Source organism: Haliaeetus leucocephalus, unplaced genomic scaffold, assembly GCF_000737465.1.
Source record: "Haliaeetus leucocephalus isolate CR32 unplaced genomic scaffold, Haliaeetus_leucocephalus-4.0 Scaffold741, whole genome shotgun sequence".
Classification (NCBI taxonomy): Eukaryota; Metazoa; Chordata; class Aves; order Accipitriformes; family Accipitridae; genus Haliaeetus; species Haliaeetus leucocephalus.
This window is the reverse complement of record NW_010973177.1, coordinates 2,185,606-2,211,565: the sequence shown is the minus strand read 5'-3', so window position 1 is coordinate 2,211,565 and position 25,960 is coordinate 2,185,606. Positions and strand designations below refer to the sequence as shown.

Genomic DNA, 25,960 nt, shown 5'->3' with positions numbered 1-25,960 from the left:
GTCTGTGCATATCAGGTTTCCTGTGTCTGAACAAATTTACGTGTGCTGTGAGTGCACGCACAGGGGCAGGAGCTGTGCGGTCCGGAGAAATATGACAGTAGACATCAAACTTCTGTCCTCATCCGTACGATTTGCTGAGCCCGTGGCCTGGTGCCTTTGTGTCCCTGAGTTGCCATTAGTAATGGGGAACTGGTTGCATGATTTTTTCCTAGTAAGCTTCAAAATGCGTAGCTCCATTGTTTAAAATACACACACAAGTAGTTTTTCTTCTAGGAATGCTCATTATATTAAAAATGAATGCCAGCTAACCCCATCTGTCCATCCACCTGTTACTAATAATTTTCTCATAGACATCGTGGATCTTGAGATTGGTCTGCTGGATAGAAATGTAGGCCTTCTTTTGAGTGTGAGACCAGGCTTGATGTTTTTGTTTTCAGAATGAAACAGAGATAAAATGTAAATCGCTACTCCTTTAATTCCCCCAAAATGATGTCTCTGTATGGTTTCTGTGCTCCCTACAGCGAGTCACTTTCCAAAGAAATTACACCTATTCTTTCTGTGTTTTAGGAAAAAAATTACATTATCTTTCTACAAATTATTCTGGACATGAAAGTCTCTAACAATGTACACAACTTTACAGACTCAAAGGCAGAGATATCTGTTTCATTTCACATAGCTGGTGATATCATGGTAATTAACTTTTCTTTATAGACTTTGGTAATTTTGTTGTTGATATGGAAGACGGACCAAAATCCTAAATTCATTTTGATACCAACTGAAAACGAGGTTATGAGCTCTCTGTTATTCTGATGCTGGTGTTGGCATAGGAAATTAAGCTGCTGTGAACCATGATCTATTGTGAAAAAAACAAATTACTGAGTCTTCTGCGTGTGAATTCCCTGTTTTCCTTTCACTTTGTTTTATTTTCCAACACCTTTCCCAGAAAAGAGAATACATCAGCCAAGAAGTGAAAGTACCATTGTAATTTCACAGTTTCTCAAGTTGTTTGGGTTAACTTTTGGTTTAGCTAGAGCTATGTTTGATAGAATGCCTCAACAAATGTAAATAAAGAAATTACAAGTTGAACTACATGGATTTCTTCCATGGTGGAAACTAAGGTGCCCAAGATCCTTACTTTCGTATTTTGATGAGGAGCAATGTATTTCTATTTTAGTAGTATGTCAAGAAGACTAGAGAAAATAAAGTGCAGTCAGGAGGGGGTAGAGAAATGTTGGGATATTGTTTTATTCAATTTTTATGAATATTTCTGTTCCGATTTCTTCATTTCATAGGTTTCTAGATAGTATGGACATATAAAAACCCCTTTTGAATATGTAATTTAATTTGTCATATTAGAGAAATAAGTAGTATTGCTTATTTTCCTCTACTTTGAATCCACTAAAGTATGGTTGACTACAGCATGTTTTTGTGAGCTGCACAAACGTAATCACGAAAGCTTCAAGTGATGAGAAATGTGCTACCTTCCGATTGTGTTTATCTGTTGCGTTTTTAGCTTAAGTTATTCAGCTGCTTTTTCTGTTTTTCTCAGATAAGTTAACGATCATCCCAGTTTAAAGGCTTTTCTTTTTTCTGCTTAAAATTGCATATACAGTCTGGTCACGTCAAGATTAGTATCTCGTTTACCTGCTTGGGCTTAGATTGCGATCTGCCTATGCAGTGACAACCTCCACAAGACACCATGTGCACATTCCACATGCAAAGATTTGGATCGCCTTAAAAAGTTTCAAAGCGCTTTCCTTCCTAAAGAGAACATCTAATTTGAAAGTTTATCTTGGCAAATAAATAAATACATAAATATTTAATCCCTGTTCAGTTTGAACTCTGAAGTCCACTGTAGATTCATAAGAGCTGCTTAACTCAGAAATCGTAGAGAAGTGAAGTTCTTCCATAAGTCATTAAAAATAGGTCACTGGATAGAAGAGAGAGATTTAATGGCCACAAAATGCAACAGAACTGTGCTGCACAAGTTCCTGACCAACCTGATCTGTCTTTGTAGGCAGCCCTACTTTGACCAGGAGTTAGGTGTAGATGACGTCCTGAGGTCCCATACAGCCACAATTTGTCTGCTTCTGTGATTTCTAGCACCACCAAGACAAATCCATGTTTTATTTTGGCATTCACACCTGAATATTTAGCGTACCTTCTTGTTTTCCAAGCTGTCTATGGTTTTGGAGAATGCGTGAAAAAACAGAAATGGTTGTACGCAATCTTTGGGCTCCAAAAATGCTAATCAAGCCTTTTGTATCTGTGCGTGTGTGTGTGTGTGGGAGGATTTAGGCTCTGAACTCAGTGTATATATATAAGCACACGAGTGACAGATTTTCCAATGGTGCTGCATCCACTGATTTCTACTGAAATTTTGGCTAATAATACAGAAATACGACGTGGATTTGAAAAAGAACACCTCAGTGAGTCAGGAGAATGGTGCATTAAAACTGAATTTTAGACAAGCTCATTAGTGTTCCAGATGAGAAAATATGGATAACCTATGAATTGATTTGGAAGAAATTATAAGACAGGAAGGTTGTCTGAGCTCGAGGCAAAAAAAAAAAAAAAAAAAAAAAATCCATTAACTGATCATGAGAATGCATTAGAAATGACAGAATTGCATTTATTCTAGGAAGCCCACTACCAAACTAATTAAAACTTTCCCTGGTTGTCAGAGATGTAAGAGTCTTGGAGCTTGCTGGGGTACCCATTTCCCCAGTGCTTGTCATGTTTAAAGAGTAACAGATATGCCGTGCCGCATGTCTTTTATCATATTACCATTATTGAGATTTTATAAGAAATGTGGGATTGAAAAATTTATTAGAATTTCTGTTCTCAACAATATTGAATTTAATAATTGAAATATGTTTCTTTTGTCTGGCTTCAATGTCACAATTAGCTAAAAATAGAAGGTAATTGTATTTCTTGCTAGTTTTGTTTTCCGAGAGTTTATAACAGCTAACCTTTTTTACTGTAAATCTTGTAATTTTTAATTCTATGAAATTTTTATAAGGAGATGTATAACTGAAATATCTCCTCAAGGGTTACTGCCTCTTATTCTCACCTTCATGCATAGTAAACAAAATGAATTACAATTTTATTTGTTAGACTGTGGATGGTTTTCATAAGAAAAAAGAATTACATTTTTAGGAAGGGCTTAACTGCCATTACATAATATTTTATGTGTAGCTGGAAAATAGCACTTGTGGAGGTCGCCGTGAGGACTTGTTTGGGGTTTTTTTTGCTTTTTTTTTGTTTTTCTGGTGGTTTTGTGTAATAATTAAATACAAATATGAATAAAAGTTATATATGTTAAGGAGAGAAAAAAAACAAACCACCACCAAAACTGAACTGTAAACCAGGAACATCAATGCAATTTTTTTTGGAAAAACACCAAAAATACTCATGTGTGAGCACATGGATGAAAAGATGGAGCTCTATATAATTTTTGAAGATAAGATTTGCTCTTCTAATGAGATTTCAATTTTCTAGTGTCAATCTGTGGTTTTTGTTAGTTTTTCCTAGGTATTTTAAATAGCAGTGTGGCTGGTTTACAAATGTGCTTTTATTACCAGAGCCATGCAGCAGTTGTGCCTTTTAGGATCTTTAAATTTTTAGATTATTATGTATTATTACAGAATTTTAACAATAACACAAATAATGGTGAGTGTTCCTGTTGCAGATTTTTCATGACTGATTATGTTTTCCTTCACTATGACACATTTTTGTCCTAGATTTGCTGTGAAGGGACAATTCTGAATTGCACTGCATGTTGGTTTTTTTTTCCCAATAAATTTAAGATGCCCATTACAGTAGCTTAGAATGAAACAATAGTATGTCATAAGGCAGACAAAAATAATTGATTAATGATTTTGCATTTTTTTTGTATATAGTATCACACAGTAAAATTAAGTGCATGCATCTATAAAATAAACAAGTCATTAGATAAAATTCCAAGTAGTTTTAATTAGTGCAATTTATTTAGAAAATCATAATAATTATGGCTGCTGTTATACTTCATGAACTTGTGCCTAATCTAATCCCTTGTGCACTGTATTTGGAAAATGGACCAATTTCTATTTTGCCATGAGAAATATAAATATATTCCCAACCATTCCAGTTAATCGGCTATTATTTATATTCAGCGTACCTTGGTTTTATTGCATTTGAAACCTAAATCTGGTGTGCTAACTAATCTCCACAGGAAATATATTATTAATTACTATTGTCAGGGAGCTGCACCTGAACCACACCTACGCACACACACAAGCGGCTTTCCTTTTGCAGGATTTGTGAATATGTATGGATGTTTCAAACAATTTTGAGAAAAGTCGAGTAGCTGGTAACGGAGCACTGTATGCCTGATACACATTCCACCTGTTCTAGTAATTTTGCAGAATTTTTGAGCAATTTCTCTATCTGAGAGCTGGATTCAGCTGAACTCATCTTCAAGACAGACCTAAGGAAAAATGAAGTTTTAAAACTTGTCTAGCCATTTTCCTAACCGTATTCTTTTCTTGCATACGGTTTTCTTGCAACTCTTTCATGGAATAGTTTCCAGAAGTGGTGTTCTTGCCCAGGATTTCCAAACTCTAAGCAAGAAGATCAAACTAATGTGAATAATTACTGTAATATCTTCCTTCTACTTGTGTCCTTGAAGACGTATAGCAGGATGCAGTGAAGCAGAGCTGAGCCTTTTTCTGTCCTCAAACATACTACTCAGCAGGTTCTTAACAATCCTGTTGATTTAATTGGGGTTGTTGCTGGAGAAGGGGAACATCTAAAGGTTTTGAGGGAAAATTGGCTTTGGTTGCATTTTTAGTTGATTCTTTTCAGTTTGCTTGAAAAGCATTTACATGTTTTGTTTTTTTCAGAATATCTTGTGCGCTACATGCCACTTCCAAAAATTCTCACAGTCAACAAATGTATTGGCTAGTTACAGTCTTGTTCTTTTACATCAAAAATGCTAATTAAAGCAGGATAGGTATATCAGCTTATGTTTAAAAAGATGGCTGCATAGTTGAAAGCTGGTGGCCTTGTTAGAAAAGTATTAATGGATTTTTATTGTGGCTGATAAGCAATTTCTTGTTGGTATCATAAACTTATACTTACTGAAAATTTGACATGTGTTTTTTTGGTGGTTAAAATAAAAGACTTCAAAATTATTGCAGCATATATAACTGCTGATATAATAATTTATATAACTAGAATAGTTCTAAGTCTAGGATATTTTTGTAATGTAATTGAGTGCTTTAACAGGGGGTTAACTTAAACAAAATGCTTTTAATATCACCAAATGTATTAAAAATAAATAATGTCAGTCACATACTGTATGAGCAGGGCGTTGGTATGGTTTGTTAAGCAGCAACTTCAAAATAGCTCTTATGATATCCAACTGAATGTGAGCTCATAGTAGCAAAAGATAATGGGATCCTTAAGTGGATCGGCTGGTGGGTATAAAGTGTATTTAGTGAGGCAGCATTATTATAACAGCATCAATGAGATTATTATTGGAAGGATTCCCCATTCTAAAAAAGATGTTGACAAATTGGAAGGAGATCAGAGAAGAATTATGTGAATGATTTGAGTTTTGTCTTTTAATGGCAGTCTAAAGACTTAGCATGTATTTCATTTATACACGGGCTTATCAATAAAGAGAAATTGTCTTAATTTAACTGGCAGTATAGATTTTAGGACTGTTTCTGGTAGCACTTACAGTGTAAATAATATTCTAGAATTAATTTAAACAATTCAAATATGGGGTTCACATCCTGAAACTAAAACATACCAACATTAAACTGATATTCAGTAGGAGTTTTGGAATAAGTGCTTATGGGAGTACGCTGTAGTAAGTTAAGAGGTATTATGGTCTTAACCAAGTATACATTTATGTATGAGCAAAAAGTTTTCTTGTAGCGAAAGGTTTTTTTTAATCTGACAAAATCCTCTGCCTGGAAACTGAAATGATAAATAAATATAAACTGTAAATAAACTGTAAATAACATACAGGCTGGAATAGTTCTCCTAGAATGGTGGGTAACTCAGTGCTACCAGAATCTTTGATTAAGAACAGGATATATTTTTGAAGGACATGCCTTAGGTCTACCTGGGAAAAGAATTACTGGAAGAACAACCAACTGCAATAATGGGACTTCTCACTTTGTGAATCAGGGAGGAAGCAGGAGCAGGATTGCTTGTTTTCTGTCATAGATCAGATTTGCCAGGCAAAAGACAAAATAGATACACATAACCTATGCGATTAAATATGTATGCTTCTAATGACTTTGGAAGCAATTTGGATATTAAAGTTTGTAATCCGTCTTAGCTTCATTCTTGAGAGTGATGTAAAAATCTTACTTGCTTTCTTATTTTTCATTAACTTAATTTGCTGTATGTCATCAATCCGCAGAAGTTAGAAGGGCTACAAAATAATCCTGATTACAAAAAGAATACACTAATTACAAGATTTTGCTTTGAGGTGTTAATTAGCCTAATTATAATAGATCCGTGTTCTGAAAAGCAATGGCAATTTTTGTTCCATTTCCCTTTAATACGTATTTCTGAAGAATGACTGACTTATTTGCAGTTCGAAGAATTCAGGGCATGGATATGTGGATCATTTTTTTTCTTTTTTTTTTTTTTTTATTGTTTCCTATGTTAATTTCTTTGGACTATTGATTCCATTGGGTGCGTACCGTTTAATGGATCCAAATAAATTTTTTAGCGATCTTTGAATGTTTTATAAAATGCAATAGTATGGAAGTAGAGAGAGTTGAGCTTTCAGTGTATTTTAAACAAGACATTGATTTTCAGCCAGAGAAATTTAGAAAAGTATTGAAGTTTTGCCTTAAGCCCATGGTCTAAATTACCATATTTAGTTTCCTGTTTGGTAAATAAATTTTTAGTATCTCTTCCCACAACCTCATAAGTGGTCGGTGTTCCTGAATATTATGTGTCTGAGCAGCAAATGCTCAGATTGTGAAGAAATGTCCTCTTCTACTTGTTTCTTTCAATGGGATGATTAATATTTTCTCCTTGATATATTGAAGTTTCTCTCTTACTAGTATATTTCTGTGTACTACTATAGTCATTCGGTACTCATTGATGAGACTTCTCAAACCTTTTACTACTGTATAATGGGGCTATTAAGCATATGTAACTCATGCTTAGGGTATTCAACACAGATGTGTTCAATATTGTGCAGATGACCTTTGAAGAATGCACAAGCAATATTGCTCTGCTGAGTAGAAATTTTCCTTTTTGTAGATATCTGTTTTTAAGAATAAGTCTTTTTAAAATCCTAAATGAAGTCAGTACTAGAATTTTCATTCTCATTTAGTTTGTTGGGTCAGTGTGGAGCAAGGGACTAGTTTCTCAAATTTTCACTCTTGGCCGATTGCTAGCTCATAAATAAAAGGCTATTCAGCAAAAAAAGCATAATCATAACAAAGTAGCCCTGACACCTTATTTTATGAGAGTATTTTTCTTTAGAAATTAGTTTTGAAGATGAAAATAGATGGAATTGATTATGCATACCATTTTAAACCAAGAAATACAGCTTAATTTCAGCTTAAGAAATTGTTAGTGTGGAAGAGGATAAACCAAAAATAATTCCTCACCTGCTAAAAGTTACTGCGGGCGTGACTCTTCAGGTTGCACTCAGTCTTCTCTCCTATGCCAAATCACCTGCCGCGGCACGGGTATTTAGCATGCGTGCCTTAGCGGCGTCCTGTCCGTGTCCCTTGCTCTGGGCTGTGCCTGAGGTGGTGGATCCTGGAGCCGAAGAGCGGCGGCAGCAGCCTGGCGTAGCCCCTCGTTCTGTCATACGGCCAAGGACGCTTGGTTGTTGACCCGGGATCTTGCACAGCTTTCACATGACGTGACTCACACGATCCAACATTTGATGATTTTTTTCCACCTTTTGCCCCACCTTGAAATCTCTTGACAACATACGGTGTATTCAGCCGGTGTTTCGTTTTTCTGTTTGTTTGCTCTTTCCCCCCAAATTTTGTCCTGTCAGCATGCATTTGGGATGGAGGGGTGGGGAACGGATGAATCCTTGACTTTGTCTTCTTGACAGACCTGGTCAGGTACTTTCTCTGACTTACTAGGGAACACGTGTTGCACCAAGTCCAAGTGTAGTGTAATTCCCTTCTCCAAGCAACAATCAGATTGGGAGTCAGTCAACCTTTCAAAGTTAGTTCATGATCCTTAGGATATACAGCCATATACTGACCATTCAGATTGTGAAATCACAAGCTAGCCCTGTGCTCGTGAGCATCGTGTTACGAGACGTGCACTTTCTTGTTCTAAAACCTTATCTGCTTGTACAAATGGTTAAACTGTAAGTTTTTAGAGAAGGATTTTGGAGAAATGAGATTTTCAATAGGAATTAATTTTCCTGATTCCTTTCATTTTGCTCTATAGAAATGAAAATGTATTGTATCTGCTTATGTTAATAGTAAATTCTTTTATTAGAAGGTATTCATGTAGAAGCATAATGAATCCAGTGTACTGAATGGCTACTGAATATTGAGTTGTTTCCAGGGGATACGTATTAACCTATTCAATTTTTCCCAGCAAATTACACATATCTGCTCTCTGTAGTGCGGAACGATTAAGCTTTTACTACTCTGCTTGAAATACTTTAATTGCCAGGTAGATTTTTGCTTTTCTGAAAAGGCAATTGGCTCAAAAAATTGGGGGAAATGCATGCATGAGTCACAACATATGTATTTTTTTCTTTACTGTCTTCTACTCAGTCCATATTCTTTAAATCTGCTTCCTTCATATGTTCCACCACATAAGATCTCTTTGAATGTTTTCATAAACCTGCAATATTTATATTTTTTATTTCTTTTTAAATTGAGGGACTCAGTGCTTCCATGTATGTGCAATATGATACTGTTGACTACTGGAATGAGATGGATTAAAAAAGTTTGTGGTAGTGTTTTTATCCTTTATAGAAAAGGAAATGGGCTTTATTTGAGAGGTTCCTGTCTGACACAACTGAAGTATTTATTAGAGTAACTGAAAACATGCAGGTGTATTCTTGGTGGAGTACTGACTATGATCAGTTAGTTCATTTTATAATGTGGTCCATGGCCTGTAAGATAAGTTTTTCTTTGTGAGCCACTTATGTGAAGAATAAATTCACCATCAAATAGAGTTTCTGAAGTTTCTGGGAGTTTCTGAGTTCAACAGCATTATAGTTTGTTTGTTCAAGATGTATCTGGGTTACATCATTTGTTTCTAACCAGAAATGAATGCCACTTTACAGACATGCCTTCTCATCCAGAGCATATTTTTAATTGCATTATTGCAAGTATGAAGAATTCAGGAAAGATAATTTAATTGTGTGTGTGTTTGGACACAGACCAAGAAAGTCCAGGCTGTGAGCTGTATCTGTCCACTTTCCCATGTGGCAGACATATCTGGAGACAGAAGTTTCTACTTCCTTGCTAGCTTGCTTGGACAAGTAAGGAGTTAGGAATGTTATTTTCTGTTTTCATATGTTGGTTGGTATCTCGTTGCTGGAGGCTTTCAGTCTCTTTGTCAGGGACTTTCCTGTGTTCCCGGCTTGGTTGCCTGTGTCTCAGGTTTTCTTGGGTACGTCACATGCAGTAAAGCCAGGCAGAAAGCTGCAGTGCCATATCATGGAGAGTGAAAAGCTGGGCTTCTGTTCTCAATCAAGGTAAAATTTAGGAGCCTTAGCACTTTATCAAATGTACTTTATCATCATTCCTCAGCCGTTGTTAGTTTGGACCATTACTTGAAATTGAAAAGGCCAGACCTGGTTTTGAAGTACGCATACCTGCTAACATGGCAGGCCACAGATTTTTGTTATTAATTACCCCTGTTACACAAATATTATAAATTCTTTGGGCAGAATTATTGAAGTTGTACGTATTCCCATTACTGCCTCTCAACTTTGTTGATAGACATGTACCAGTAGCATAATAGACAGAATGGACTGATGCAGCTCAAAGCTATTTCTTTTTCTTTCTCAAAGGGCATCTTGTGAGTGCTTCTTTTTACTTATGTTTTAGTTTGTTTTGAATGTTATGTAGAACATAGTGAGAGATTTTTGTTAAAGAAAAAGGTGGGGTGGGTAGTTTGTGACGCTAATAAAATTGCAGCAGTTGTACTGGTCTTCAGGGTCTTTAGTCTCCTATACAAATAGACTTTCTTCTTGCAGTAGACAAACTGCAAGAGTGGAAATTATTATTGCAATCACCATCCTAGAGCTTTTGGAGGAGTTTAAATTGTACTGAACAGAAGTTACTAAGCACTTTGAAACTGAAGACTGAAATTTTGAGCTCAATATAGTAGTCACTGCATAATATTTTATACATCTTTAATGAGAGCTTAGTAATGTGTAAGTTCTTCACACCTCTCAACCTTTTTCATTGAACTAAAAACATTCACAAGTAAAATTGGTATAATCAAGGTATACAATTGTGTTCTCTTTTCAAGTGGTTGGCCCTGCAGCTTTCTCTTTAGACTTTGAGTATCCTCAATTAATGTGGGGTATTATGCCTTTCCTGGTTGTGGTTTTTGTGTGGGATTTTTTTGTTGGTTTGTTTGGGTTTGTTTTCTCTGTTTTGTGACCGTTTTGTTTTTACAACCCAGCAATAGCCCTGTGGGCTGGATGAGCCAGCAATGATATTGAACACCCATAGATCATTTATTTTACATCTCTCATGGAAGAGAGGAAGCCCAGATTATCAGCTTGTTCTGAGAAGTGTGATGTATAATCAAATAGTTAGAATGGTGTTTTTTTATACATACTCTTGTCAGTAGAGAAATTCTAAAACAGTTATGTCAGAGACTAAGTCAGAATAAATTAATACGCTTATATGATTCTTCCCTATTCATTAACTGTGATGCTCCTAAAGCTGATTTGCCTTGAAGCGGGATGATCCTTCAGAGGTCTTCTGTCTGCAACCTTTCCTCCAAGTCTGCTGGGAAGCAAGGGAAACAAGACTGACATTTTTGTCTCTGGGGAAGTAGATATAAGCCACCACTGATTGTAACAGGAGAGCTGCGATGGGATCTGCAGATGTCTCTGTCAATGCTCTTGTGAGCTGATGCCCATAGAAGTCCTATTAAGTAGCCAATAATTTGGTGCTTAACTCTTTTGGAAATGGGATCACGACTCCTGTGAGAAATCAAAGTGCAAGTTGCTATGAGTGGCATGGCCTCGTGTGCTGGTCAAGAGAGCTTTTTGGTCTTATGCTTCTAATAATCATCAGCTGAAGAAGGTACATGCTAATGCACTGTTCACATGTAGTTGTTAATCCATTACTCCATTAATTCCTTATTCGCTACAGTCCCTCTGCTACTTGAGACCAAGGACTTCAAGGACTGCAGCTTCCACTTTTATCTGGACTACTGTTCTCTGGTGCTCTACCTTTTATTTCTTTTCTAAAATCTTGTATAGTGTTGAGTGACTTATTAATAGGTACATTGCACAGTCACATCCAATTGAGGTTATGAACTCAGCCAATATAAAGCCATATAAAGAGAGGCCACTAGAATAGCCAATGGTCATACCCACAATATGTTTTTTGGGCATCCTTGGAAAAACAATCAAACCCTGTCATTTCTGGGTAGTATTTTCATCTTAAATCTCAATTCTGAAGAAGCATTTGGCTTTCTAAAATGTTTTAAAAAATGCAAAAACCTTGGTGCTTCTCAGGAGTCTGTATTCTGATAGTAGAGAAGTCATTTTACAGAGAGTATTTCTCCGTCCCATATTAGAATCAGGTGCAACTGCAGAGCTGCTGTGAAGGTCAAAACCTTGACCTGAAATGATTATCTGCTACTGCTTCTGCTGACCTACAGCTTGTAGCTTCCACTGGACTTTGATACCAAATGTTAAGTCGTGACAGAGAAGCCAAAGGATCTTTACGTTTAGGTAATGCAGTCCTCTCATCTCCTTGTCCTCCTGGCCTCCCCTCCAATCCTTTGCTTTTGCCAATTGCTTGCTTTTGTCCCCAGGCACCATTCTGTTCCAAAATAGCAATAAAACTTATGAACTGCATGTCAAGAAAGTGTGATTAAATACTTTTGAACTGGAAGGAAAACTACTGAAAATATTTAAGTTCTCACTCTTTATGGAATGGAAATTTAGTGAAGAGAAGCAGTTTTAGAACTTTGGAGGTGATAGTTTTAGAAGTTTAATTTCAGTTTTTAGCTTCCTATAGTAATTTTATGCAGGATTGTCTTCCTACTCCCATGTGACCAGACCATTTCTGTCTAATCCTTCAAATACTTCCCTTGGCCAAACAATTTCTGGTTATTACTTCATCAGTCTATGTCCTGTGGTAATTTCTTCTCTTTTTTCTTCCTCCCTATTCTTCCTGGTTATAATATCTGGGTACTCTAGGTTCTTTTAAAATCATTGTCTTAAAAAAATCGCTGCTCCTTTTAACCCAGAAATTCTTGTGCCTTTTTTCAGGCCACAGTCTGTGGTGGTCCGTGTTTTTCTCTGTCAAACACTTAGCAGATCCTTGCTTTTACAGTGGGTACGTCAGTAGTTCCTTAAGGCTCCCATGGTAACATCTGGTTCCTAGGTACTACTTCACTCTTCGCTCTGACACAGCTTTTGGTCTAGTGTGTTTTTATTACAGAAAAGGGCAGAAATCAGCAGGGTTGAATTTTCTGGTTTAGAATTTCCTGTTTTAGAGAAAATTATTTAGGTTAACAGCCTGTTGGGTCTGAATTCATCGGCTGGTTAATATATTGAGTTTCATAAGTCTTATTTAAGGAAGTCTCATTTATTCATTGGGCAATCAGTCATGTTACGAATGTTCTGTGTACTTGGCAGTCTGAGCTGCACATTTAATTACAAATTTTCCATTGAACTGCTGGCAAATTTTTAGGTAATGTATACTCTTTATGAGTCAATTCTGTTGCAGTGAGTCAGCTGCTCTTCTAACGTGTGTGTCTTTCACTGATGTGGCCATCAGAAAGCTGAGGCTTCAAAAGCCGCAAATTAAGAAGATATGTATTTGAACATAAAATATCCTTTTTTTATATCCTTTTCTTCCATCACACTACCCAGTACCGTGCAGAACATTATCTTCATTGATTTCCATGTCGGTGGTTGCTGTAAGCTTATATGATGTATACTTTGAGGTTATATGGTTTGCTATGTAGGTATGTGATCCTGTCGCTGTGCACTCTCTATATGAGATATTTGTCACCGAAGTATCTGAACACTCTGCAAGAAGCTTATTTAGCCAGAAAATGAATATGTATAATCAGCATGTAATTTCACAAAAGTCCAACAGGGAAGCTTATGCTGGGTTTCTGCATTTCCATTTATGCAGGTTGGAACTATCAAAAAGCTAATTGTTTCATCAAAATGTGCCTTATGCTAGATTTATTAAGTTCCACTTTTGTCCACTGAGAGTGTGTGGGCAACTCTAAGATTCATAAAGACTTTATTAACATTTATAATTACATTTTATACTACTGCATAACTTATTTTTACTTTTCATGAGATTTTTATGATGTTGCTTGTCCTTGTAAATTTATTTACTGCAATCTAAATTAAGTAAATCTCATACAAGATACTGAAGGACTTTACATAAATAACATGATCAGAGGGGTTTTTATTGAGTTTTATTCTTGTTTGACACATTTTTTTTTAAGCAACTAAATCTATATATTTCAAATGTTTTTGAGACAATACAGATCTAGGTTTAATAGATTCTGGGTTTAATAAAGATTCTATCTTGATATAAGGTGCATATATGAAAAAATACTACCATTTTATAATACATTTTCTATATGGATCAAGTCAACATGTTCTGTTGACCATATTGATCAATTCTGATTAACCACCTTAGCACTGAATATTCAATTACTTTTATGGCAAGAGTCACACATTACTCAGATATTTTTCCTATTATAGGAGACCTTTTAGAAGGGTGTTGTCCATTGTCATCATCCCCCCCAAACAAACTAAAAACGAAAAAAACGAGAAAAGTTTTACTTCATCAGATTGGTTAGTTCTGGTCCTAAATGAATTTGGAAAATATCTTTTGTGTATCCCCCCCCCGCCCCGTGTAAGACTTTATATTATATTGTATTCCCCAGCACAGTTTATGTTCTAAAATTGGTTCTACTTAGAGATGAAGTGCGTATGATAGTTCATCATTTATCAGATATTTCTCTTTGCCATATCATATTTATTCGTTTAACATACACTTTATTTTTATAAGTTTTTTTACACGGGGAAACATAAGCCAACTGATCAATTCCCATGCAAGCGGTAGCAAGCCAGTCAGCCCATCTGCAGCTGGAGGGTTGTGGATTGGGTGTACTGGGAAGGAAGTGATGGGGAGCTGGGAGAACACAACACTTTGGAGACTAAGATGCCCATGGAACAGGTGCTCACAGAACAGTCTTGTCTTACTTATTCTGAGCACTTCATCCAAAACAAAGAAACTATTTTAAGACTTATCCTCCCAAGGTAAATTTTTATGACAACAATGCTGTCCCTGAGTCTCTTACCAGACTTGTATAAAAGATTAGCATAATCTAGTTATAATGAAAATCTGACCTGCTTTTACCTTGCTTCCTAAATGGCTGATGGGGAAAAATCATTCTTAGATGAGACGGATGAGCAGTTGTCTTAGTTCTTGAAAGAACAAAAAAAGCTGACAAAAAACTAAGTGTTTGGAGAATGCCATAGGCAATTTGAAATTTTTAGAGCTCAAAAGAGAGATTGCTGTTTTGTGAGGTCTTTTTTGAGGTGCTGTGGTACTGCAAAGATGATACACCAATATGCTTTGAAATAAATTTTCTGTAAAACATTGGTGTTTGTTCCATAGGCTTTCACTAGTAGTTGCTTTTTTTCTGGAATGGTTGCCCAGCTGTGGGATACAATTATAATACATTCTCTTCATCCAAAGTTTATCAGCTAATCCAGAATCAGAATACATTGCAAGCATTACATTGTATTACTGAGTTATGCAAAAGATGCTGGTTTAAGATCTGCATTACTTAAAGCAATGATTTGTTATAGTCTGATATAGGAGAGTGAAATCTTTATTTTTTGTTATGTATGGGTGAAAAACTGAGAAGTTAGGAAAAGGTTCTGTGAGCTTTTGAATTGTTCCTGCTTATTGTTCATTTTGAGATTTCTGCAGTAGACAGATGTGGAAATCACTTGGCCACATTTTGGAAAATTTTCAAGTGGCAGTAAAAGCAAAACCAGCTATCGCCACATTCATGCTGGGCAGCCTTTTCTCCCTCTCACGCCTTCACAAATTACATGTCTGCTATGCAAGAGATGGGGACACTGAGTCTCCTCAGCAAAAGGGCTGTAGGATATTGGCAAAATAATGTGTTTTGAATAATATTGGTCTGGAAATGGTAAAACCATTGTTGATGATCCTCTTCACAAAAATGTAGTATATTATCTACATCTGGAGTGGGAAACTTGAGCAAGCGGGAAGATAGAATTTCATGCATATTTATAAGTGCTTGAAAACAGACTATTAGTAGTAGATTGTCTCAAGTCTAATACTTACTACTTATTTGTTTGTTTATGAGCTGAGAGTAATTAAAATTTCTACTTTCTAATTCTTACAAGTTTGTATTGTTAGAAATATTGTGGTGAAGAAGGTATCTTTTTCATTTACAATATAGTTTCTTATAATTCTGTTGCATGACTCTGGGATTTACTGGAAGCAATGCGCCGGTTCATTCTTACTCACTTGATTTATGAAAACAATTGAAACTCCTGCTAATTCTCCTTTAAGTACTTGTTTAATGCTAAGTACATTCTTAAGTGCCATCCTGACTACAAGTATTTCCTTGAGATGGCTTCCTGATAAGAACTGTAACTTTCAGTCCCCTGTTTCTTTTTAGCTCTTGTTTGTTATGTTCAAGTGCCAGTTAAAAAGAAGAAAAAGAGGGGGGAAAAAAAAAGGCAGGGGAAAAAAAAAAGCAGGATCCAATTCCTTTTAGCTTTAGTGGAAATCAATAGGGCTGTCCTGGATTGATTTTTGTACCTGTACTAAATGAATAGACATTTTTCTTAAGTGATACAATCTTGAATTCTTTTTAGAGTTGTGTGACAACATTTGAAATGCTTACATTAACTTTGTTGTTAACATGCGACAGCAAGTTGTCTATAAAATAAATTAAAAAAAAATTACAACTGATAAAAGTATTAACTTGTAGATTCTACAAGTATGCCTAGATTTATTTTAAATCACATATGCTTTTAGAAATTAATTCCTACAGGTAAATAAATGTAAAATCAAGTTATTCAAAGACTGTATAAATGCAAGTGCTTTTTCTTGTGAAGGAATGTTATAGATAAAAGCCTTTTGTTTGTTTGTTTATTCTATATTGTGCTAAAAGAGATATTCAAGCTTTAAAATTCTGTGTTTCTGGATGTTAGAATAAAAACTACATGGTATGACCATAACTATGCAGAGACTGCAAAAAGGTAATTAAAAAATGATGCTGCAGAAGAGGTGTTTGTTCCCTGCACATATGAGTAATGTTTTACATTACTCTTTCGGCTACTCTAACCCATCTTTGCTTTCATCACTCTCAAATGCAATAGCAGACTTGGGCAGATTTATTACCTTTTGTTAACATATGAGTGGAGTTGAATGACCTGACCCAGTTGCCAGGCAATTTTTAAACAGATTTTTCAGGTGGGACTGAATATGTTTTTTAGTATACTGGTAGCCAAGAAATAATTTTTTGGTGGCAAAAAATCTAATTGGTGCTACTGAAATTTTCTTCAAACCCTGTAACATTATAACACACTGACACAGAATTATCAGTGCTGGGAGATAGCTGCCGTGTCCAGGCAGCCCCTTTCAGAGGCAAAGTCCTGTTAAAGGCCAGCAAAAAAGACTCAAGGAGAGATGCTTTGATAAGACCCGATGCTTGTAAGGGCTGAGCTGTGGTTTGCCGTGTCACCTGTCTTCACCAGTATCCAACAGCAGATATTTATGGGAGGTTGTAAGGCTCAGCAAATGTGTAGAGATTACTGTCTTTGAACCATCGATGGGCAGGAGTCAAGACTTCCTGAGCCTCAGACGTGGGGGCAGAGAGGAGGGAGGACAACAGAGAGTTCATCAAGGTTTCACCAGCATCACAAAGGTGTGTGTGCAGGGAGGAAGATTTGCTCTCTGGTCACTCTTCGTCCTTGTTTTTTTTGTTCCAGTTCCACGGCATCTTTTCTGAGGGAGTGATTTGAATCTCAGCTAGTAGTCAGCAACACTTTTTGTTGAGTTTGTGCAAGGGTGTAAGAAACGTGGATACTTGCAATTACCTCCTGTAACAGGGACTAGACTTGAGTGAGTAAGCAGAACTTGGTGCCATGTATCTTGACTGCATTAAGACTTTTAATACTGCCTGAAATGGCATTTTAAGGAGGAAGCCATGGTTTAGGTGAAACTGCTATGAAATGAGATTTACTGCCAGGTTTCACTGTCAATATAGGTGAGTCAACCGAATGGTATTCTGATTTTTTCAGTATTTTAACTAATGCTCCAGATGATGGAATGGAGAGATGCCTACTGCCTTTGCAGAGAACACCAAGCTAGAATGGGGGCTGTAAGCATGCTGGTAGACAGAATTAGGAGTCGACATAACCTTGGCAAATTGCAGATGATAATCAGAAAATATAGAATGTAATTCAGTACAGGCAGTTAGAAAGCTCTGCACTTGGCCAGGCATAATTAACTGCATAAATACACATCAGTGCCCTGCCATAGAGGAGGCAAAAAATGGTTGTGGATCATAGCTGAGCATGTCAAGAGTGTCATGAGTTACTAAACAGGCATGCACTAAATTCAGCTGTACAAGAGTGTTGTGGTTTAAGCCCAGCCAGCAACAAAACACCATGAGGCCGCTCAGTCACTCCTCCCTACCCTGGTGGGATGAGGAGGAGAAAATATAGAGAAAAGCCCATGGGTCAAGACAAGGACAGGGAGGGATCACTCACCACTTACGGTCATGGGCAAAAACCAGACTCAACTTGGGGAAAAAACAGAATCAATTTAATTTACTACCAATCAAATCCAAACAGGATAATGAGAAGTAAAACCGAATCTTAAACTACCTTCCCCCTACTCCTTCCTCCTTCCTGGGCTCAACTCCACTCCTGTTTTTTTCCACCTCCTCCCCCTCAGTGGTGCAGGGGGAGGGGGAATGGGGGTTGGGGTCAGTGCCTCACACGTTGTCTCTGCCACTTCTTCCCCCTCAGGGGCAGGACTCTTCACTCGTCCCCTGCTCCAGGCATGGGGTCCCTCCCATGGGAGACAACTCTCTACAAACTTCTCTGGTATGGGTCCCTTTCCCGGGCTGCAGTCCTTCAGGCACAGACTGCTCCAGTGCAGGCTCTCCCATGGAGCAGCGGCCATCTTGTGGGGCATCCATCCCCCTGCTCCGGCGTGGGCTCCTCTCTCCCCGGGCTGCAGGTGGGCATCTGCTCCCCCGCTCCCTTCCACGGGCTGGGGGGGACACCCTGCTGCCTCATCGTGGGCTGCGGGGGCATCCCCTCCTGCCCCGCTCCTCCTCTCCTCCTTCTTCACTGACCTCGGTATCCGCAGAGGGCTTCCTCTCACATTCCAATCCCCCTACTCACTGCAGGTTCCCCTTCTTAAATCTGTTCTCCCAGAGGTGCTACCACCATCACTGATGGGCTCGGCCTGGGCCAGAGGCGGGTCCAGCTTGGAGCTGGGGAAGCTTCTAGCAGCTTCTCACAGGAGCCGGCCCTGCAGCCTCTCCTGCGCTGCCCAAACCCCACCACACAAACCCCAAACATTCAGAAATACACCTTCCTGAAAAATAGTCCTCCTATGCTTTTCAGCCCTGGTAGGGCTGAGCTGGTCAAGTAAGATGCAATATGATGTCCAGTTTAAGCGCCTCATTTCAGGAAAGATTTGAACAGTTACAAGGAGTCTATGTTAGAGTGATAACAAAGATCAGAAGTCTAGAAAACATGACCTTCTGTGAAAGATTGGAGAAACTGGAGCTGTTATTGTAGGGAAAGATGACTGAAGTAGAATGTAACAGTTCTCAAACAGGTGAAGAGGGAATGGGACAATTTGATCTCCATGCCTATATTGGATAGGATGAGAAATAATGGACTTTGGTTGCAAAGAGGAAGATTCCAGATAGCTATCAGAAGAAGCTTTCTCATGGTAAGCCTCGTAAAGCATTGAAATAGATTTCCCAAGGAAGTCATGCAATGGACAGTATTCAAGGTCTTTAAAAGTGGAGTAGGTACAGTTCTGCCATACCACTGTTGGGAATGGCCAAGGTAGAGCTGATTCTGGTTTGAAGTGAGAAAGCCTGGATTTTTTTTTTTACACCTTTTCCACACATATGGTGCCAGGATGATTATTTTGTTTGTTTGTTTTTCTGAATTCCTTTCCTGTTCAATCTTTGCCTTTTTGACCACCAGTGAGCAGTGGCATTCACAGCATCTCTTTCATCTGTTTTGAATAGTGATAGCTTTGTATATATCCTTGTTTTTTTCCTCACTGTGTGTACCTTTATATTTTCAGTATTGAAGTTTATCTACCACTTTATCACTAAATGCAGCAAGTGTCTTCCGTGTTTCTTTGTGGTCAGCTTTAGTTTTGATTAATTTCATTAACATAATATTGAATTTTATGCATACTGCGTCATCTGTTTCTTTTTCACTTTATTCATATATCAAACACCAGAATTGTTCTTAAAATCTCCAGTATATTCCCTATGTCTTTTGCTAAGTTTGAAGTCTGAAGTATTTCAGTTAAAAATCTCTATGGCAGGCCCAAGAGGAAGTAAGAAAACTGATGGAGACCTTTGATGATCAGAGATACTCTGCATGTAAGGTCTTGGGTCTGGGGAACTCAGCTGTTACATTTTAATTACTTTTATTATTGAGTTATATTATTCTGGGGTTTGTGAAAGGTTATGACTACAATCTGAGCAATTTCCTGAAAAAAAGGATGTGAACAAACACAAGGTATAATATTAAGATTTTTGTCATAGAGAAAGCAGGAAAGGTCACAGTGCTTTTTTTGACCTTTCTCTTGTTTCAATTCTCAAGACATTTTTCTTTAAGAAGAAAAAGATTGGCAGATTCTACTGTTCTAAGAAAGCTGTAAGATTTTTATTAAGTGGTGAGATCAGGATCAAGGACTGGGTCAAGAATAAACAACCACATGGTTTGTCCTCGCTCAGAGACTGATAATCAGAAATAACGAGCAATCAAGTTTTAACTAAATATTGTGGGAGTATTCATGGTGTTTTGCCTTTTTTCTGTGAAAATTTGCTGCTACTCTTGAGAGAGCAATTCTTTTCTCTGTATTATAAACAAACAGGGAATATGCTCCTGGAGACTCTGTGTGTGTGTGTATGTGTAGGTTTTCATTTTTCTTATTTTTAGACTGCATAGGTTCAGATCAGCACTGAGGCTTCTTATTCTGGTAACAAATTATTCCCTTCCACTTAGTCTGAAAGAGCCTAATATTCTTGGTAAGGAAGTTCTGGCTTCCCCCTCCCCTGCTGGTACTCAAGTTTGAGACTAATAAACAACCTAATGCCTTCTTAAAAATCAGGAAATTTATCAGCCAGAGATAAATCAGCAGACATTCTTCCTGTGGTAACAGGATTTTAAATGGGGACTTTATCTTTGAGTGCAAGCTGTGCCCCCGAGTCATAGCGAAGCAAAGTTGTGTTTCATTACAAAATGCTCAGGCATTAGCATCGTATGCCTAATGAATAATGTCACATATTTGGACTTCAGTATCTTCTAGCCTGTGCCGCTGTGGATCAGACCTCTGTTGCACCATGTGCTGTACAAACTCACAACAAAGCGACTGTTCATACTTTCAAGAGCTTTTTGCTCCCTTAGTCTGTGCTGCTTTCCTGTTTTGTTAGTTCTTTGTGCATCTATCTTTTAAATTCAGCACGGGGAATTTTTATAAGGCTGCTTAAGAGTGGATTGTTTGAAACAAAAGGCAAGGCTGCTACTGAACCTTCAAATTGTTTCAAAGACGTTGAAATTGAGGGGGAAAACATCCTTCAGAGCATCTGTAGTTAAATAGGAAATATTTTGGGTTTGAAAAGTTTATAGGTGTGAAGTCTTTGCTTGTGCAATCAAACATTAAAATTAATCAATTTTCCATTCATAACTGATCATATTAAAGAGATCATAAATACTTAACTACGTGAATTCATATTCTGGCCAAAAATACTTAGCAAATGTAAAGTGGATTTCTATGGTAATTTTCTAAGGTTGTCTAACTTGATGTCCTTTCTGTGACTTCAGTTTCATTTATGAAATAAAAGTGAATATTTAAGCCTCTTGAACACCTTACTTCTACCTGCATTTCCCTATGTAGGAAACCATAAGGTTATTTAGAATTAGGCTTCAAATATGGTTGTTGGTGCCAGATACTGGAAGTAGTGAAGATCTGTGTGTGAATTCTGTTTGTACAAAATCTGTCATTTAGAGGCAAATCCTGCCGCATTTAGAGGGAAGGTTTGTTGTTTGCCACTTGTTTTCATGCTATACTATCAGTTTTTATTTTATATGTAATTTAATTCTATCTTACTTACCTACTTTGTAGTCAATATTATTAAAAAAAACCCAAACCAACAAACCCCATAAAACTTTCTGTGAATTTTGATTTCCCAAACAAGCCTTTGGGGGAGAATAAACATACCAATGTCTATTCCAGTACTGAGCAGCTTCTAGCTCTTCTGAAAATCTGAATGTATTAATAGAAACTGTTTCTGTCTAATACTGGAGGATATCTCTGGATGTTAACTTGGGTTGTTTCAGTTACTTAAGAATGGAACCTTTCCTGCTGATTGTGTTTTAATTAATGAATTTCCACACTGTTTGTATTCACAGTCAGGGGTGAAAATTTTTCAGATTATTAAAACCAACAATAACAACAAACCTTGAATATGCAGAGGAATATTAGATAAGAGAGGATGACACCCAGGAAATGTAAATCTTCCTAATTATTCTTATATGGCACATTGATCTATTTATCTTCCTGAAAGGAAACATTTCCTGCTATTTAATGTGTAGAATTCCTTTCTTAATTTCATATAAATACTTCCGAGGAAGATGTTTTTCTCTTTAAACTCATCCTTCTTAATTGCTGATGTTGTCAAGATGGTTTTTAAGATGTTCATCAAGCTTTACAGAGTTTCTTGTTAGCTAACAACAGCTGAAGCAAAATTCTCCTACTCTTTCCTCATGAATGAATAATTTTATAATTCTGTTAATATATTTCTGAACATAGTCACTCTGTTGCTGACCTGTGTGATTATCTGCTGGCATCAGTGCAGCAAGATTGTTCTTGTTCCAAGTTTCTCTTGAGTTGTGGATTAGTTCTCAACAATTCAGCATAAATGAATATTTTTTTTGTTTCTGGAGATTGTGTTTTCCTACTTTAGAAACAATCTGACCAACCGGCTGAAAAAAATTATTTAGGAGGCTTGAAGCAGTTTGCATTGAAATGCAGGTTCTTTGTTTTCATGGTAAAGCATAGAGAGTTCAGGAATCTCATAATTTCTGGAGTTTCAGAGTGTGAATAGTTTTATTTGGGTGAAATATATGCACTGAGCATTCCCTTTCCTCCTTGGGAGCCCTGATTTGAGATAAGGTGAAACTGAGAATTCAAATGAAATGATGTCAGATATAGTCTAATGACCTAATTAAATCTAACCTGCATTTAGCTTTCAAAGGAATACAAGTAACTGGCATTATATAATGTAGAACTGATCAAACTTTTCAAAAGGGTATTCCACAGCATGTGTTCCATATTTTTTCTTCCAGTTCAGGTATTAAAAACAAACAAACAAAATCCCAAAACCCCAACAACATTTGTTAGGCATGTAATTTTGTATATCATACTCCCACATCTACTTCTAAAATCTCTTTCCACCTTTCTGACAGTTTGTCAACACAGTGAATCACATTTATTTGGCCTAAAATTTACTGGAAAACTAGTTCACTTAACAAAGGCCTTCAGACTTAAAAATGGGGATTTTTAATACTAAATGTTTTACTTAATAAATGGTACCAAATAAGTATAATTTGTAAGACTGGCATTTAATCTTCAATCCTTAATGCTGGTACTCAGGAATCACCTTCTAGTTAGTGCTTTATCATGAAAACTTATGTATATGGAAAAGGTTTGCACCGTTTTTTATTAGAGAACTTGAGGCCAGAAGTAGTAAGACAATGTAAAAAAACTGGAATACAAGAGCAAAGCCAGCTTGCAGTAGAACCCTGCTTGAACTTTTAAATATAGTGTTATAAAGGACAAAAAATAGAGTCTGTGTGTTGACCTGTACTATGTGTAAGAAAGTTCATTTGCTCCTCCTACGATTATTGTATTTTAAATGTCAAATTGACTGAAGAAAATTTCCTTGAAGAAGACCAAGATTTACATATTGAATGGAAAAAGTGCAAGACCATAATTTTTGATAGTGAAATCCTAAGCAGTATCTAAACATTGAAGTCATACACTCAGTCTTTGCATAAGGGCTCTTACGTCTGCTGACTAACATTATGTTATTATGTATGTGAAGCCATTTGTAGTTAGGCAAAACTATAAGGCAGAATAGACTTCATTTTAAATTCACAGTAATTGCCCATAGTGGGCTTTGCACTAGTTGAACTCAACCAGTTTGTGAATAAGACACTTTATTTGAGCCAAGCGAAAAATCCAGCATGGTTATGGTCTGCTGGTGTCGCAGGATCAGCAGCTGCAAGTCAGAGACTCTTCTTCATGATGGGCCAGTGCCATTGCCTAAAAAATAATCCCTGTTGAGGCTGCAGAGTGCAAAGCAGCCGTGCTTGTGGAAGAGGAGATTCAGCAATCGGCAACAGTTCTGGCAGCGGATCTTTCTGGTACAGATCTGGCCTCAAGTACAGTTTTATAAGAATCCAGAATAAACAGGGTTGGTTTACACTAGGCTTTTATATCTCTCTTACCCCTTCTTTTTCAAAAACCTCTGGTGACACCTCCAAAACTTCGTACATTAGCAATAAAGAAACGTTTTGGTTTTGCTCACAGGCTGACCGCATCATTCTGTCACCCTTGTGGATTACTCCTGTAAATAAAAATTTACAGAATTTGCATTGATAGATAAATTGTAGTGAAACTGATGTTCAGTGATGTAGAATTATGTTGTATAGTGATTCAACAGAAAAATTGCCTTTTGTTAGCTCCTTCCAGAATGTGTCTAGGTTAATCTAGATATTACACTATATAAATATAATTCTCTTTACATTTATAAGGCAATGTTTTCTGTAGCAACTCAGAAACATGTGCTTCAAAAAAAATAGAAGGAAAATTAGGTTTTTTGTTCCTTCCTTGATAATGGTGTTCATATCATTTACAGCAAATAGCAAAAATGAGATGTTATCTAGAAACAGTGCAGGAGATGCATTTACAGTTAAATGTAACTTTAATCAATTAACATGGTTAATAAAAAAAAAATCATTATATTTCATTGTATCTAAGAAAAAAGTACACAAACAACCCAAGTATAAATATGCTCCTTGAAACAGCAGTCAGAGTAGTACTTAGCCTAACATGCAATCTTTCAAGTGGCAGAATGGAAGAATTTTTATGTTTACTTTGACTAAATGGTTGTTCTTTTTATCCTTTGCTCTACTTTCACTCTGGTGCTTAACAAACATTTCTACTCATAGATACTAATCTTAATATTTATATTCCCAGTCTCTAGTGTCTTCTAGGTTATACTACAGGTAATATTTTTACTCATTCCCTGTGATAACTGCCTGAAACTTTACATATTGTACATTCAGATTATTTAAAAACTTTTGGTCTTTTGCGAGTCAATCATTTCTCTTTGGTTAGAGATGTACAGATTTCTACTGACTCTATGCATTGCTCTGAAAATGAAGAAATTAAACTGCATCCTTGAAGAGTATGTTGGGTGGTTTTCAACATGTCTAGTAGTGTTTGTGAAGAACTGCCATTCTCTTCTTGAGTAGTAGTTAGTGGCAGAAGAAAGTTATGTTACAGAACAGTTGTGTTCTCTTCTGTAACAGTTATGTTGGAGAATTCTGGCATTTTTAAAAGGCTTTTCATAATTAAAGAAAACAGTTAAGAGCTGCTTGTTAGGAAGCTGACTGGGGAAAGAAATATTTTTTTTTTTTTTTTTTTTTTTAATTTTTAGCAGTAATAGCCTAATAGCCTACTGAGATAATTGGTGTAAAAATGTAATATGGAATTATATTTTGTTAAGGATGACATCCATGTTAAATAGTTTATTGTTAAAAATACAGGCTGAAGTCCATATACTTTAATGTTAATTAATACACTTGTTTTTTAATAAAAAGCTTATTCTATGTGCCTTTGTTTGTGCCAGAATGAGTTGAAAACCAACTTAACGTCACTTTCTGTGTTTCAGACATAAAACCTCTTTGGCACCTGCTGTTCTGTTCTGCCAATTGCCACTTACTGCTGGGAATATATGCAGCAGATTCTTTTCTTTCACATCTCTAAGACTTCTATTGGCTGTCACTGCCAGCTGGGGTTATTTCCCCTCAAATTTGTAATTTTGTTCTTTCCTTCTCCACATGGTTAAGTTTAATCCAAAGTTATTGTTACTGCGTTACTATTGCGAAAATAGATGCTGATAGTGGTACTGGTTAAGAGACAGTGGGTTAGGAAGGACTATTTAATTTTCAGCAGGAGGGGAAAACAATCTGATCTCTACCATGGCAGGGAAAACACAAACCCAAATGCAGTTATCAGGTAGGCAGACAAATGTCTAGTAATGTGGTGATTAGAAGGGTTTCGGTACCATATGCAGCAGGATAATTAGATGTATTACTCATGGTTTTGTTGAAACAATGAAAAAATTGTTGATGTCTACTCAACTAGATCTATCTGTGGAACGTGTGGAACAGAAG

At 36.7% G+C, this 25,960-nt stretch overlaps 1 protein-coding gene across 3 annotated transcripts in view; it reads left to right on the top strand.

Annotated features, from left to right (window-relative positions):
• The window catches only part of CTNNA2 (catenin (cadherin-associated protein), alpha 2), a 457,589-nt gene that overhangs the window by 706 nt on the left and 430,923 nt on the right, over window positions 1-25,960 (top strand). The gene's annotated exons all lie outside the window — the stretch shown is intronic.